Consider the following 16,445-nt stretch of genomic DNA (forward strand, 5'->3'; position numbering starts at 1 on the left):
ATATCCAACCAAAAGAGGTCATCAACCAGAGCAGTGTCCAGCCCCGGAGGGAAGTGAATGAGAGAGGAGATGAAGGAAACCCTGTCTCGGATTCCTGCAGCTCTGGCCTACAAGTTGAAGGGCTCCGTTGAGGTGTGTTGCTGTGTACGTGCCAGGTTATGTTTATTTCATGTTCTGAATGATTCCTTTTTAACCTACCAAGTATTTATAGCCCATAGAAACTCAGAGATGAAAGTTTTTCCAATGTGCAAAAGCCACAAATGACAAAATCTTGTTAGAGTGGCCGAAGCCAGGAGGGCTCTCAAGCCCGTGTGTGTGTCTGTCCGTCTGAAGCCCCGTTCATTACGACTGAGCTTTTCTGGGCTGGTCCTCAGCAGAGAATGGGTGACCCTAGGAAACCATTGCGACCACTGTGTTATGAGCTGAAGGAGAGCCATTGAACACAACAAAAAGAATGCTTCAAGGACGCATTGCAACACAATCAGAACCATGCCACCGGCTCTGATGACTAGGAGGTGACAGCAGGAGTGACACAATTAGGGACAGGAGTGGTTCAATTTAGGGGGAAAAAACCAACAGAAGTATGCTGTTTGTGGGACAAAGAGGCTGAGTTCTAAAGTACCCCCAATAAGCAGCTTCCACAAAAAGCTGACCATGTGCACGTGGCAGGCTCTGCAGACGGCTCTTTCAGCCACACTCAGACCTGGCACTCTAAAAAGAGTCAGGGGCAGCGGGCTTGCAGGCAAGGGAGCGTGGAGCCGCGTGAGAATATGCGTATGCCCTCGCCTACCACAGACAGTCCGGGCTAAACAAAGCTGTGCCTGGCAGGACTGGTGAGTCTCCAGCCTGTTTCTGCTCTCCTGCTTCTTCCCCATTCCCCCCTCCCTAGAACTCCCCGCTTTATGCATTCTAAAGTGATAAGCCAGGATAGATCCCCACATTTCATTTGTTCAGCCATTTTGGTTACAAAGCTCAGTCAGCCCATCAGCAAACACTTTGCCTCTAGACAAAAATTCACAGCAATAAGAGCTTTATAATCTTCTGGTAGTACAGGCTGGAAAAAGCTATTCCCACCTAGCAGGAATTCTAATGAAGTACATTATACCCTCAACAATGGCTAGTATCAAGAATAACTAGGGGAAGATATCAATGAAGAAGACAAGTGGAATAAAATAGGTATTTAACCAAGCCAGTTTCCTGGAATACCAGACCTAGGTTAGTCTTTTATAAATATGTTCAAAACTCACCCAGGAAAATGATCTCAACCATGCTTTGATATGCTGTTGTGGCAGGAATGACAAGGATATTCTTTGGTTCTTCATCTCACCAAGCAACTCTTGACTTCGAGAGTTGGGGAAATGGAGTTCATGGGTGTCAAAGAACCAACTGTACCAATACTCTGACCACTGACATCTTTGACTTCTAGAAGGGTTCAGGGTATAAATATTTAACTTCTTTAGCAATTCTTAAAGGCAAATCTGAATGCAGCTCACCATAACATTAGTGAGAGGAATCTACAAACATCTTTTGGGAAAGATAAGCCCTGTAAATCCTATCGGTTTTAGGGACTATCCAATAGCAATAGGCACAAGACTAGTCTGCCTTGGAAAAAAGATCAGACTTTGAATTGACCACTTTGCAGGCACTTCAAGAACAATGTATTGGATTCAGGGATTTTGAGTATGGTTGTGTAGTTTTTATACTGAACAAATCCAGGGAGTACCACTCAAATAAACTATGATGTACAAGCTAATCTACTATACATGAAGGTATTGTTTAACAACTAACAAAGTAAATGAATGTTTAGTTTGAGATACTGTTCTCCAGAATCGGTGTTAAGTACTAGCTCTTCTGTTCTCTTCGGCATTCTCTTTCAGGTCTAAGGGCGGTGTCATGCCTGCACATGCTTTTACCTTTGTCTATCTAACCCCTGTCCCCAAAGTCCACCGAGCATAGAACAGGTAGTTGGGAGTCTTCACACTGCCACACAGCAATAAATAGCAAGACTAATTGTTTCCATGCACTGAATTTCTACTATGTGCTGAGGCCCTTACAGATTGTTCGTCCCTTACAACTAAGAGAGGTGGACTGGCTCCCAGTGAAACTTGGGTCTGTCTGGCCGCAGAGGTCAGTGCTTCTCTCCAGTTCCTCTGACCTTCCACCAGTTCCCGTGGGCATGCAGCACTCTCCAGCCCAGGAATGCCGTCCTGCTCCTCCTCTGAGTCCTCAGCTTCCCCATCACTTCCTGAAAATATGTTAGGCCTCCCCAGCACTTTTTCCACATGGATGCTGGGTGTTCATTTGTACTTGTACTTGTGAAGCTGCCAGGCGGAACTGTGCCTGTTACCCACATAACCAGGTGCCTAGTGCCTGGTACAGATAGGGCTTACTAACACCTGATGGATGGATGGGTAGATGGATGAATGAATGCATGAGTGAAAAAATGGCCAGAGGGCAGGGCAGATACTAAAATAATACTCCTCTCCAAACCGCTTCTAGTTTAGCCACACGTGATTTTAATTGTGGAGAAAACTCACAAATTGACATCTACACCTTCCTTCCCAAAGTTATTTTCTGAGTTCCTATCAGGTGCTTCGCTCAGCCGCCCCGGGGAGCCTCCCAATCCCCTCTGCTCTGGTCTCTCAGCAAGGCCCTTGGCTTGCCACCGCTAGCCACAGAAGGCTCCCCACAGAGGGCTTCCTGACCTTCCCAGGATGATGACATTCCCACCTCACTTCTCACAAGGTAGCCAGCCGTGCTTCCTAGATTGTCTGGTAAAACGCGAGGCTTTCACTGTTCTTAAGTTAATGTGAGTCAGTCCTGCCACTAAGTACAATATTACTCATGAGTTCCGTGTACAATGATCATATTATAGTGATATAATACACTGTGACAATCTTGATACTTTAGTCTGACAAGCCAACAAACCTGACAATCTCATTTTAAGGCATCTGCAATTTAAAGAAAAAAACGTACACTCTAATGTCACTGCACCCTCCCCATGAAAGGAGGGGTTGAACCCGCCTGGAGTACGACATTCTGAGATGCTGTCAGAATTCTTGAAGTTAAACAAAAATCCTCTTGGTGTTACAAGTAAGAAGACAATAGCAGCCACTACCTGAATAGATAGCTGTCACTCCAGACGACAGCCTGCCTGCTATTCAGAGATGGGGCTTTTGAGGGGGACGCTACGCTGAGGCTTCGGTGGGCGTTTCTGCTGGTTTCCAGACTCCAGCTGCTTGCTGGTGGGTAGGGGGCCCTCACCTGGCGTGGCTGGTCCCTCAGGGGCAGGCTGTGGTTCTGTGTCTGGTGAACAGAGGCTACCATTGTGAACCGACACAGTAGCCCCGTTATAGGACAAGCCGGTATCCACTGTCTATATTAATCCAGAAAACTACAGTACAAAGCTATGTTGAACCATATCTTGTCAAGATTTAATGTTCCCATTTCATTGTATTTTTTAAAACTGCTGCCCTCAGATCAATTTTTTTTTTTTTTTGGCTTTTTTACATACAGACTCGCAATCAAATTAATTATTCACATCCCTTAAAAACACACATACACACACACACACAACTTAGCTTCATACTATAAATAGGAGAGTAAAAATCCTAGCTAGTTCTGAGCCTTCCGAAGAGGAAGAAACCCCAAGGAGCTTGTAAAAACCATCAACTGTGCTTGCATCAGGGCAGGCGCCACGCTCAGCGGCTGGTTTTGAAAACGCTGAGCCGAACCTGCACCTTGGCGGGCAGAGTCAAGCCCTCAGACTTGAAGGGCGGCATATGTCTGGAATCGTTTTCCAGGCTTAATAAGAAGCCTTGTCCTTCCCAGGCATCAGATTAGTGCTCCTCTGTGACCCCAGCATGCCGACAACTCCAAGTGGCTGAGATGAGGCTCACCTTTGGGGAAAAGAATGCTCTAATCTTGGTCCTGTTCGAAGCCGCAAGAAACCCCCACCCCCCCACCCCTTGCGTGTCCTTGGTCTTTTCTCTTGTTTGCTTTTGTGGTCTGGATACACTGATCCTTTCCTGCCTGGGTGAGAGAGCAGCGCCAGGCCTGTGGGGCTCCCTCCCTCACCTCCTCATCTGGGTAGCAGGCTTTTTCAACCCCCAGTCCTTCTTCACAGGTAGGAAGCACATCACAACTCATTAGTAATTTACTGCTACAGTAATTTTTATAATTACTGCCAGGAGGCCTCATTAAATTTGATCTAATGAATAAATATTGTATTTTTCAACGTGATTACCAGAACAGCTTAAGCTGAGTGCCATAAACAATTATTTTCCTCACTACTCAGGATGTTGGTGACTATTGATTTTTATTTCATAAAGAATTTACTGTAGTAATACCAATATAAATGACTTCAGGAATAGGCAACATCCCCTATGTTGATTTGCAAGCAACATACAGTCCCAGAAACAGCCGAAGGGGAAGCCTGGGAGTCAGGAAGAAAGAAAAATCTGTCCAGAGTAGAGGTGTGCTGAGTGTCTGTGGCCAAGGCAAGGCTAGGTAGGGACTGGCTGCGGCTGCTCTGACTTCCGATTGTGAGCGGAGATGGAAACCTGTGATGCCTGGCATGTGGGTAATGAGCTCCCACACTGAACAATAATGCCGGCAGTTGATTTTTGCATTTCATAACATAGAGTCAATAAATTCTGCTCAGTTTCAAATCTCCAAAGTAAATCATGAAGACCAGGCTACAATAGAGGAGACTCATACCAAACTAGTTATTCATGTGCGTTTCTTTAGTTCCATTAATTATCTTGTACTTTCCTCTTTTCCCTTTTCTGGTTTGCAATGTCCTATAAACAAAATTCTGAATCTTAACTAGTGGGATGGATATTTCCACATATCTTCTGCTCTTTATTCCACTTACTACCCCATCCTCCTCATGTCTAAGCTACTGTGAAACATGAAAGGATTCTCTGTGATTTTTTATTTCTCCTTCTCTAAACAAAGGAACAATTTGCTGCCTCAAGTGGCCCTCACTTCTCCTGGCTGGCTCACTGACTGCTCTCATCAGACCTCTTCTCTATTCCAGAGAGGTCATCCTCAACTCTGGCTGCACATTAGAATCATGGAGAAACTTTTAAAACTTGCTGATACCCAGGCCTGCCCCACAGATTGTGATTTGATTGGTCTGGGGTAGGATTCAGCTATAGCTCTTCTGTTTGGAACTCACCGGAAGATACTGATGGGCAGCCAGGGTCTAAAGCCACTGTCCTGGGGAGCAAGTAGATAAAGGCAGGAGGTAGATAAACCATATAGGAGCCAGAGCTCCAGGCCCAAGACTACCAGAATGTCCTGTGCATAGTTTTTAATGGGCTGAATTCTGTCTTCCTCAAATCCATATATTAAAGTTCTAACCTCTAGTACCTTAGAATGTGACTTTATTTGGAAATAAGGCCTTCTAAGAAGTAATTAAGGTAAAATGAGGTCATAGGAGTGGGTTGTAATCCAATACGACAGTGTCCTTAGAAGAAGAGGAGCAGAGGACACAGACAAGCACAAAGGCAAGACCAGGTGCCATCTGCAAGCCAAGGAAACAGGCTTTAGAAGAAACCAACCCTGCCAACACCTTGATCTCAGACATCTAGTGTCCAGAATTGTGAGAAAATATGCTTAAACCACCAGTCTGTGATATTTTTTTATGGCCAGCCCTAGCAAACGAATACAATAGGCTTCTGATTTATGGAATCTATTGGCTATAAGAGTGATTCTAGAGATGGACAGAGCCAGGTGCAAACCCAAGGGCTGTCACTGACTAGATGTCTTTGCCTTGATTTGCTGGTAACCTATTGCTGTGTATCAAATGACCTCAAAACTCAGTGGCATAAAACACCTCTTTGTCACACTTAGAGATTCCATGATCCAGGAATTTGGACAGGGCATAATGGGGGCAATTTGTTTCTGTTCTATAATGTCTGGGGCCTCAGCTGGGAGACTAGAAGGACAGAATGACTCCAAGTCCTGTTTTCTCACATATCTGGTGACTGATGCCAGCTGCTGGTTGGAACCTTCATTGACATTGTTAGCCAGAAAATCAACATATGCCTCTTCATGGAGCCTGGGCTTCCTCACAGCATGGCACCTGGATGCCAAGGGCAAGAATCCCCTCAAGGAAAGAGACAGTAAGAAGCTATTCCACCTTTTAAACCTGGCTTCATAAGTCATAAAGCAGCAATATTTCCAGAGTGTTCTATTCATCAAGGCAATTACAAACACTTGCTCAGTTTCAATAAGAGGGAAGTAGACTCCAAAGGCAAGAGGGAAGGGCAGTGTTCTGGAAAAGTAGGTGGGACAAAAGATATTGTTATGGTCATTTTTTGGAAAATGTGATCTGCTACCTTTTGACTAATTTCTATACTTCTTTGAACCTCTGCTTCCTCATCCTTAAACTAGAATAATGTAAACAGACTCATCAGATTGTTATAAGGATTAAAATGGCAACTTTAGAGCAGGGCGCCTGACAAATAAAAAGTACTTAGGAAGTTCTGGCTGCTCCTAATATTTAGGGCCAATGCCCCTTAATATCTCGTCAGGCCTTGAAATGTGATGAGTAAAAAGGCAAAGGTCAAGAGGTCAACAGATAATGTCTAAAGTTGATAAATCAAGGACTATCAGGAGAGAGATATTATCTGAAATATGATGGGTTTTGTATCCCTCAAAAGTTACAAAATTGGAATTAAAAGTGATTGCATCCAGGAGAGGACTGGGTTCTGGAAAAGAGAGGAAAAGCATTGGTGCTTTTCATTATGAATCATTCAGAACTATTTGATTGTTTTAACCAAATGCATGCGTTACTTTAATTTTTTTTTTTAAGATTTTATTTATGTGACAGACAGATCACAAGTAGGCAGAGAGAGAGAGAGAGGAGGAAGCAGGCTTCCCGCTAAGCAGAGAGTCCAATGCAGGGCTCGATCCCAGGATCCTGGGATCATGACCTGAGCTGAAGGCAGAGGCTTTAACCTACTGAGCCACCCAGGTGCCCCACATTACTTTAATTTTAAGAAAGAAAAAGAAGGACCCATTAAAAAGACCTGCCAGGGGCAACTGGGTGGCTCAGTGGGTTAAGCCTCTGCTTTCGGGGATCGAGTCCCGCATCAGGCTTTCTGCTTGGCAGGGAGCCTGCTTCCTCCTCTCTCTCTCTCTGCCTGCTCTCTGCCTACTTGTGATCTTCCTCTGTCAAATAAATAAATAAAAATTAAAAAAAAAAAAAAAGGACCTGCCAGAAGTGGCTGTCCCAAATAAATGTCAAAAATTACTATTACTTATCTTTATAGTATATTTAAATTATGTTTCCTAACAGTGAGGCATTATATGTAGAACATAATCTTAGCAATGTTAACAATACTTATATTCAGTATCCATGAGTAACCCAAATACTAACTGTAGTTATCTGTGAGTGGTAGAATTATGGGGATTTTAATCATGAAACTCTAATTTTGTATAATAAGTAATCAAAAGACACTTTTATAACTATCCAAATACACTGAACAACAACAAAAAAAAATACACTTAAAAAAAAGATGAATATAAACTTATTTCCCAGATCTCTCTTTTCTCTCCTCCCCAACATTTCAGCCAGCATTTTCAAATAAAGTATTACTTACATTTAATTTAAGAGCATTAACTTCTTGTTAATAAAGTAGTGCTGAAATGCTCAGACCCAGATAGGTTAGACTAAGGAGGGTGGCAATATCCTTCAGCATTTAGATAGACTGCGGGTCAGAGAGTGACTGTTAAACCCAAAGAATTAGCAAAAATTCTCAAAAATGCACTGGTGGGAATACAATTCCCTTAATAATAATAGTAACTTCAATATACAAAAATGAATTGTATTTCTATATATAAGCAATAAATGACCTGAAAATTTAAAAAGTAATTTCAGTTATAATATCATCACAAAGAATAAAATCCTTGGGAATAAATTTAACCAGGGAGACACAGGACTTATACACTGGAAACTACATACTATTGAAAGAAATTAAGGAAAACCTAAATAAACAGAAAGACATCCCCTTTTCATGGATTAGAAGACTTAATATTGTTAATATGGCAATATTCCTTAAATTTAACTACAGATTAAATGCAATCCTTATCAAAACACCAACTTCCATTTTTGTAGCAATAGATAAGCTAACCTTAAGATTAATATGAAATTGCAAAGCATCCTGAATAGTCAAAACAATCTTGACAAAGAAGAAATGTGAAAGGTTACACTTCCCAATTTCGCAACTTAGCATAAAACTGCAGTAATCAAAAAGCAGTATGGTATTGGCATATAGACAGATATAAAGATCAATGGGATAGGACTGAAAGTTCAGAAATAAACCCATATATCTATGGTTAATTGATTTTCACCAAGGGTACCAATATCATTTAATGGGAAAAGGAGAGTCTTTTCAGCAAATGGTGCTGGGTCAGTGGGAGATAATCCATGTGCAAAAGAATAAAGCTGAATCTTTACCTCACACCATATATGGAATAAACTCAAAATGGATCACAGTCCTAAATGTAAGAGTTAAAGCTCTCGGAACACCTGGGTGACTCGGTCAGTTAGGTGTCTGCCTTTGGCTCAGGTCACATGACCCCAGGGTCCTGGGATGGTGTCCTGCGCCAGGTTCCTTGTTCAGTGGGAAGCCTGTTTCTCCCTCTGCCTGCCGTTTCATTCCTCCTGCTTGTGCGCTCTTCTCTGACAAATAAATAAATAAAATCTATTTTTAAAAAGTTAGAACTATAAAACTCTTAGAAAAAAACATGGACGTAAATCTTCACAGTGTTGGATCTGGCAATAGATTCTTAGATAATCTACAACACTAAAAATACAACCAACAGAAGAAAAACTATGTAAACTGGACTCTGTTAAAATGAAAACTTCTGTCCATCAAAGAACACAATCAAGCATTTGAAAAGACAGTCTGGCAGTTACTCAAAACAATTAAAAATAGTTATTACATGACCCAGCAATTCCACTCTTAGTTATACACCCAAGAGAATTGAAACCAGGTGTTCAAACAAAATCTCGTAAACAAATGTTCGTAACAGGACTGTTCACAATAGCCAAAAGGTGAAAACAACCAAAATATCCAACAACTGATGATGAATAAATTGTGATATATCCATACAATGTAGTACTATTTGGCCATAAAAAGGACTGAAGTACTGATACCTACTACAAGATGAATCTTGCAAACATTATGCTAAGTGAAAGAAGCCAGAGACAGAAAGCCACATATTATATGTTCCTGGATGTCCAGAATGGGCAAACCCATAAACACAGAAAGTAAATGAGCGCCATTTACTGGGGGAGGTGAGGGGAAGAGGAGTGACCGCTTAATTAGTACCCAGTTTCTTCTGGGAATGAAGAAAATGTTCTGGAGTTACATAGTGTCAGTGGTTGCATGACAATGTCAATGTACTGGAAGTTACCAAATTGCACGTTCTTAAATAGTTAAAATGGTAAATTTTATGTTAAGTGAATTTTACTTCAATTTTTTTAAGGAAAAAAAGGTAACATAAATTTAAATAGTAGGCGAAGATCCAGCAAGCTTGATATTGAATTGTTTCCAAAACACAGTTCTCTGATAAAGCAAACAAAGTTGCAACAGAACCTCTCCCTTACCAAGGGCAGCTCTCCAATTCTGAAGAGTCCCACATCTCGCCTTGCTGAACTCAATTAATAGAGTTCTTGGTGTCTGCCCTAATCATCATGCAGACAGATAAAATTTAGTTAATATCCTTCTCTCCCTCCCCAACACTGAAAAATAAGATAAATAGAATCTATCTCCATAATTTTACTTAGTCATTTAGTTCAGTAGCATCTGTTTATCATGATTTACAAGAATTTGGATGGCAATGAGAATTGCAGGAAACATTTGCATAAAGGAATTTTATTTACATATTTTTCCTCCTTAAGCACTAGGATACTCAAATTGGTCACGTCTTGGAAATTCAGACAGGCTCCAGCAGTGATTATTACCTTTTTAAAAGCCATACTATATGGTCTTCAAGAAGTGAGAAACATTTACAGCTATTCAATTTAAAAGACAAACTTGAGGATCAGTCTTTTTAAGAACATGTACTCAAATAAAAATAAGAGAAAACTGAAACAGTAGTTCCTGCTGAAACGGCTGGCCTACTAAGCATGCAAGAAAAGAGAAACTGACTTCCCTAGCATAAACTTACAGAACAGTTTGTCTTTGGGTGTCTGAGTAGGAGAGAAAACCAATCTCCTCCACATCTTTTTGTCTGAAACTTAAAAGGTTAGTTTAATTCTCATGTATGTGAGTATATTTCAGAACTCTTTATACAATATTCTATAGATAGTAGAGTTAATGTTTCTCTCTCCTATAAATACAGTTAAATAAAAGAGGCAAGATAGAAAAAAGTACGTAGTGAGAACTATGTTGCCATTTATCTGAGATGGCAAGAGGAGGCTACAAATATTTAGACATACTTGCTTACATTTATGAAAATCAAAGTCATAAAATTTTATAAATGTTTACCTAGAGAGAGAGGATCAGGGTGAAAGGACAGAAATACCATCTAGTTTCTCTAAAAAATCTTAAGTTTTTATGTATGTAAGCTTGACTTTGAAAATATATAATTGTTTTACATCTTTATAAAACTAAATTAAATCCTAATTTTTTTAAAAGCAGTCTTTAAAATCAAAAGCAAAATAAAACAAATGGACCTAACAGAGTATTAAGTTTGTGGTTTAACCACATAAAGAGGAAGTGTTCAAATTATTTTTAAAACAGTAATTTGTACCAAATGATTTATACTGGGGACCAAACCAAAAAAATATTAAACTGTTCTCGGTAAATGATTTATATTTTTGTAATAATATTGATATTATTCTGAAACCATATAGATGTATATTTATTAATATTTACTAATTTACTAATTTTTGTGTATTTACTAATATTTACTAGATTTACTAATATATTACTAGTAAATATATAAATACTAAAATATGTAATTGCTTATATATAAGCACATTTATATAATTTATATAATGTAATATATTATATATATAGTATATATATAGATATATATTATATAATATATATGTACATGTATAATATACAGATATATAGCAGATACACAAGGAAGAAATGTGTTTTGAAAACAAAACACTTTGGAGAAATGATGAGTCTAGGTTTGGAGCAGAAAATGTAAAAGGTAAGCCTGGAACATTTTGTCTTATCAGAAAACAAAAGAAACTATCAAAAAACCACTGTGGTCATATCAGAAGAATTCAGGAGTCTACCTGAAGAGGCTCCCACTGCGACAAAATTGGACATTAATAAGAAAAGTAACTACAACGGATTGAAACACATTAGATATTTGAAAAATTCAGGAGGTCATATGATACTTAAAAATAAACAAACAACACCAAAACTCCCAAAAACCTTGGTAGGCAACACTGAAAGATACCAGAAACCTAATTTTTGATTCTGAAAACTGGTTAAACAACAAATCAAGTCCTTAATATGCTTTTTCTGTACAAACTCTACCTTGGATAATTAAATCATCCACTAGGGGATGTTTCCAGTTGATTAATGAAGAAGGAAAGAGAGAATGCACAGGAAGTGTTCATCAGTGGCTATAACAATATAAAAAGGGAGACAACAGGATGGTAAGAGTCTTCTGATGTTAGTACAGAACATTAACTATGAAGTATTTTTGCATCAAAATTAGATCAAGTTTCTGAATCTAACAGAGAAGAAAGAGGAGCACGTTAAATAAGACCATGGGTCGATTAGTAAAATGCGGAAAATTCTATAGGAAAATTAACCATCTTTTTTTTTTAACAAATAAACTGCAAGGGGGATAAAGGGAGAGGGAACCTATGAATTAAGAGAGATTTTAAATAGATAAATAAATGAGTTAAGACTCCTGAATTCAAATTATAACAACTATATAAAATGGGTGAGGGGTGTAGGATAGTGAAAAGTTGAACAATCTGTATTTGATATGTATTTATTTATTTTTACTTTTTAAGCCCAATGTGGGGTTTGAAGTCACAACACAGAGATCAAGATCTGAGCTGACATCAAGAGTTGGATGCTTAACCAACTGAGCCACCCAGGTACCCTAAAATACCTTTTTTTTTGTAGCCTTTATGGAGCCCAACATGGGACTTGAACTTACAACCCTGAGATTAAGAGTCGGAAGCGTAAGTGACTGAGCCACCTAGGCACTCCTCCATTTTTTTTTTTTTAAAGATTTTATTTATTTATTTGACTGAGCGAGAGGGAGCACAAGCAGAGGGAATGGGAAAGGGAGAAGCAGTCTCCTTGCTGAGCAGAGAGCCTGATGTGGGGCTCCATCCTGGGTCATGACCTAAGCTGAAGGCAGAGGCTTAACCAACTGAGCCACGGAGGCACTCCTCTTCCATTTTCGATATTTAGAAGCTCTTGTTAATTTTATGTAGGTTTTACAATGACATTTTGATTTTTTTTTTTTAAAGAATCATTACCTTTTAGATATACTGAAGTATGTACAAATGACATATAATGTCTGGTATTTTATTTTTTTCTTTTTAAGTTTTATTTTTATTTAAGCAATCTCTACACCCAGTGTGGGGCTCAAACTCAAGACATCAAGTCATGAGCCTGGATGGCTCAGATGGTTGAGAGTTGGACTCTTTTTTTTTTTTTTTAAAGATTTTTATTAATCCATTTGACAGAGAGAGAGATCACAAGTAGGCAGAGAGGCAGGCAGAGAGAGGGGGGAAGAAGCAGGCTCCCTGCTGAACAAAGAGCCCGATGCGGGACTCGATCCCAGGACCCTGAGATCATGACCTGAGCCGAAGGCAGAGGCTTAACCCACTGAGCCACCCAGGTGCCCCAAAAGAGTTGGGACTCTTGATTTCAGGTCAGGTTATGATCTCAGAGCCCTGGGATCAAATCCCACGTTGGGCTCTGAGCTCGGTGGGGCATCTGCTTGAGATTCTCTCCCTCTACCTCTGTCCTATACGCACTCTCTCTCTAAAATACACAAATAAATCTTAAAAAAAAAAAAAACAACAAAAACAGAATCCAGTGGACTGGGATGAATAAAGCAATATAGTCAAAACAGAATGAACCATGAGTTTTTTGGTTTTTTAAAGCTAGTGTTTTTGTTTTTTTAAGATTTCTTATTTATTGGGGCACCTGGGTGGCTCAATGGGTTAAAGCCTCTGCCTTCAGCTCAGGTCATGATCCCAGGGTCCTGGGATGGAGTCCCACATCGGGCTCTCCGCTCAGCGGGGAGCCTGCTTCCTCCTCTCTCTCTGCCTGCCTCTCTGCCTACTTGTGATCTCTGTCAAATAAATAAATAAAATCTTAAAAAAAAAAAAAAGAAGGTACTTAACCTCACTGGATCTCTTCATCTCTAAAACACCTGCTATGAAAAGCTAACATACATACCGTATTGAGCAATGTGCCTCAACACCTAAGAGGTGCTCAACCAACTCTAGTTTTCTTCCTCTGGCAAATATTTATAAAGTTGCACTGAGCACTGCCGCAATCAGGCATCACCAGCAGGTAATTTCATGTGAACACTTCCAATAAACTTCCTTAAATTCAAGGCACAGGATTACATAAAACATTGCTTCTTATTTGGCTAGCGATGCATTTCTGTAATCCTACAGGTGGAGTCCACCTACAGTGAACCATGTCTCTTGTTCTGGCATCTAATCAAGTAGCTCACCTCCTCTCCTCCCATCCGTGTGCAGCACTCAAGTTTACCAGCTTAGGTCTACAAAACAGCCCCACACTCTCCAAAATTTCTAAGCTATTGCCTTCCTTCACCACTGTAACTAAGGGTTACTTTACTTTCTAGCACTCTATTTTAACTACAACATTACTCATAATAGCAAAAGATTATTAATTCAGATACCCCAATTTTGGAAACTATTTAAGTAAAATATGTATCATCCATATAATAGTGGATATTATTTAAAAATTATTAAATGGATAGCCATTTAAAATGTTTTGACCTCCTTAATGCTAAAGAAGTTGTACCTGTAGTAGAAATACTACCCTATAAAACAAAATGCAAGGGAGACTGAAAAAAACAAAATCTTAGTGGTTTTTAGCCCTAAATGGTGTCTCCTTTGTTTCTTGCTCTTTCAAACAAGTCTTTCACCACCTTGATATTATAGTGGATGGAGGCCCGTATCTGGAACATGCCAGTTTTCTCTGCAGCCAAGAGTCCATTTCTTACAACATCTCTAAGCAAATTCCCCAGCTTCTTGCAGCCACTCCAAGCTTTAGTGCCTTCTTCACTGTCTCAGCAACACCTCCTTTGCAAGTTCTTGTCCCCTCTTCTCTTCAGCCTCCCTCAACCTTGTGATTATTTAAAAGGTTGTCTGCTACCCACAGGAATTTAACGCCCTACCGCCCTACCGTTGAAAGCCTCAGGAGTTGCCAACGTCCCTGCTGGATGATCCAATACCGGGGTTTCCCACTATCCCTGACCACAGAGGCTCTCAGCCCCCTCCCGGACCTTCCCTCTCCCTCTGCTTAACAGTTTCTGCAAAAGGCACCTTGGCACCCAGTTTGCCCTTGTTCTCACTGACAGAACCTGATTAACACCTCCTGCTTTTCTAAGGCAGGCAAGCTCGGCTTAGTTTAAAAAAAAAAAAAAAAAGATAAAGTCCTTCTCCCTGGAGCAACCCTTTAGCTCTGACATTTTAGCTATGTGGCATTGGGCATTTTTCTCAACTTCTCTGATTTACTTCCTCATCTTTAAGATACTACCCCACAAATGTATGGTTAACATTACGATAAAATAACATTTGCTCACCTTTTATTCCCCTCAGGACTTGCTATCACTTTCCTCTCAGAACCTAATACTTGGCAGCTACGCTTCAAAGCACTGAACTCTTACTCCATTCCCCTGGTATGCAAATAACCCAATTTTCCACCTGACCTTGAGCCATCAAGAGCTCCCTCTCACTTCTTTTAAAAGCAAAATAAGACACAAATATGCCCCTCTTGCAGCGTCCCCTACTGCCTTTGGCCCTCTTCGTTATTAAACCACTGCAGGCTATGACTACACTCTTCCATTCCTCAAACCCTTAGTCCGTGAAGGTCAAGGTGGACAGCCTCTCTACCTCGGGAACCCAGGCTGGAGAGACAAGTGTAAAGACTGTTCCTGGAGAATAAATGTTGTAAAGTACTCTTCACACCTAATTATCAAAACTTGAGTTCTCTCTCTGGGGCTCCTGGGTGACTCAGTCCATTAAGCGCTGGCTCGGCTCGGCTCGGCTCGGCTCGGCTCGGCTCGGCTCGGCTCGGCTCGGCTCGTGATGGGTGGGACAGGGGTGTGGGTTAGAGCCCCGCACTCCGTTCCCTCCTCCGTGGTGAGCTTGCTTCTACCTCACCCTCTGCCGCTCCCCCTGGTTGTGCTTTCTCTAGCTCTCTGTCAAATAAATACATAAAAATCTTAAAAGCCACAAAAATAATCAAAAAATCTTGAGTTCTCTCCTTTTCCGAAAAGCCAACAAGATGGCGGAAGTGGAGCGGAAGCAGCACCGGTCCTCCCTCAAGTTCACCTACTGCCGCCGGGGCCTTGACCAGCTTCTGGACTTGATCCGGCAGCACCTCATGCACCTGCTCAGGCCCGGCTCCTGGACTTATTCCATCAAGGAGCAGCACCTCTTTGGGAAGCTGGGTGGCTGTCCTGAGGGCATGCAAGGTGGCAAAGGGAGCCACCTGTGAGGCTGAGCGCCTGCGCGTGGCACAAGAGGCGCCGCCCACAGAGGAGCCCCAGGAAGCTAAGGCCCACCTGTCCCGCGGGGATGGTGCGCAGCGAGGTTGGGGTCAGCAGGACCCCCAGCCAGGTGGGTATCAAGCCCCGAGATGAGTGGCTGCAACCTGGGGAGGTTCTCCATTACCTACAGGCCAGTGAAGCTCGGCTGGCCTGGCATTGGAGGCACGCACTCCTTCCACTTCACCCCCTGTAAGTGACCAGCTCAGCCAGTACAGACTTCTCTTATAATTCAAGTTCTTTGAACCCTAAGGATGGTGTGTGGAGCTTGCACTGGGGTGTGTGGGATCAAGTTCGGGGCCTCGAGGCACGGCTGACTGCTCAACTAATGGGTTTCTTTTTTGTAAGATGGGAGCCTTTATTAAAACCCATGGGTCCATCAGTACTATAAAACACCTGATGCTGAGAAAATGCCTTTTCCTCTCTTCATTCCTACTCAGAACTTTTAGTTCCTCCACTAGTCTGTCAACCCTTTAAGGGTGTCTCAGAATCAGCTGCTGCTAAGTCACTATTTTTGAACCACATTAGTTCCACTTCATATTAAAACATGGTAATGCTGGTGGCCTGGGTGGCTCAACTGGTTAAGTGACTGCCTTTGGCTCAGGTCATGATCCTGAAGTCCCAGGATGAAGTTCCATACTGGGCTCCCTGCTAGGCAAAGTCCGCTTCTCCTGCTGCCC

At 41.3% G+C, this 16,445-nt stretch overlaps 1 long non-coding RNA gene across 2 annotated transcripts in view; it reads right to left on the reverse strand.

Moving 5' to 3' along the window:
- The window catches only part of LOC309843802, a 56,636-nt gene extending 41,753 nt beyond the window's left edge, over nt 1-14,883 (reverse strand). For both annotated transcript variants that reach the window (XR_014300347.1, XR_014300348.1), the window contains exon 1: nt 14,800-14,883. This is a non-coding gene — a long non-coding RNA (uncharacterized lncRNA). The remainder of the gene's footprint in view (nt 1-14,799) is intronic.
- Nucleotides 14,884-16,445: the final 1,562 nt, after the last annotated feature.

The sequence above is a fragment of the Mustela nivalis genome, assembly GCF_964662115.1.
Source record: "Mustela nivalis genome assembly, chromosome: 11".
In the NCBI taxonomy this organism is placed as follows: domain Eukaryota; kingdom Metazoa; phylum Chordata; class Mammalia; order Carnivora; family Mustelidae; genus Mustela; species Mustela nivalis.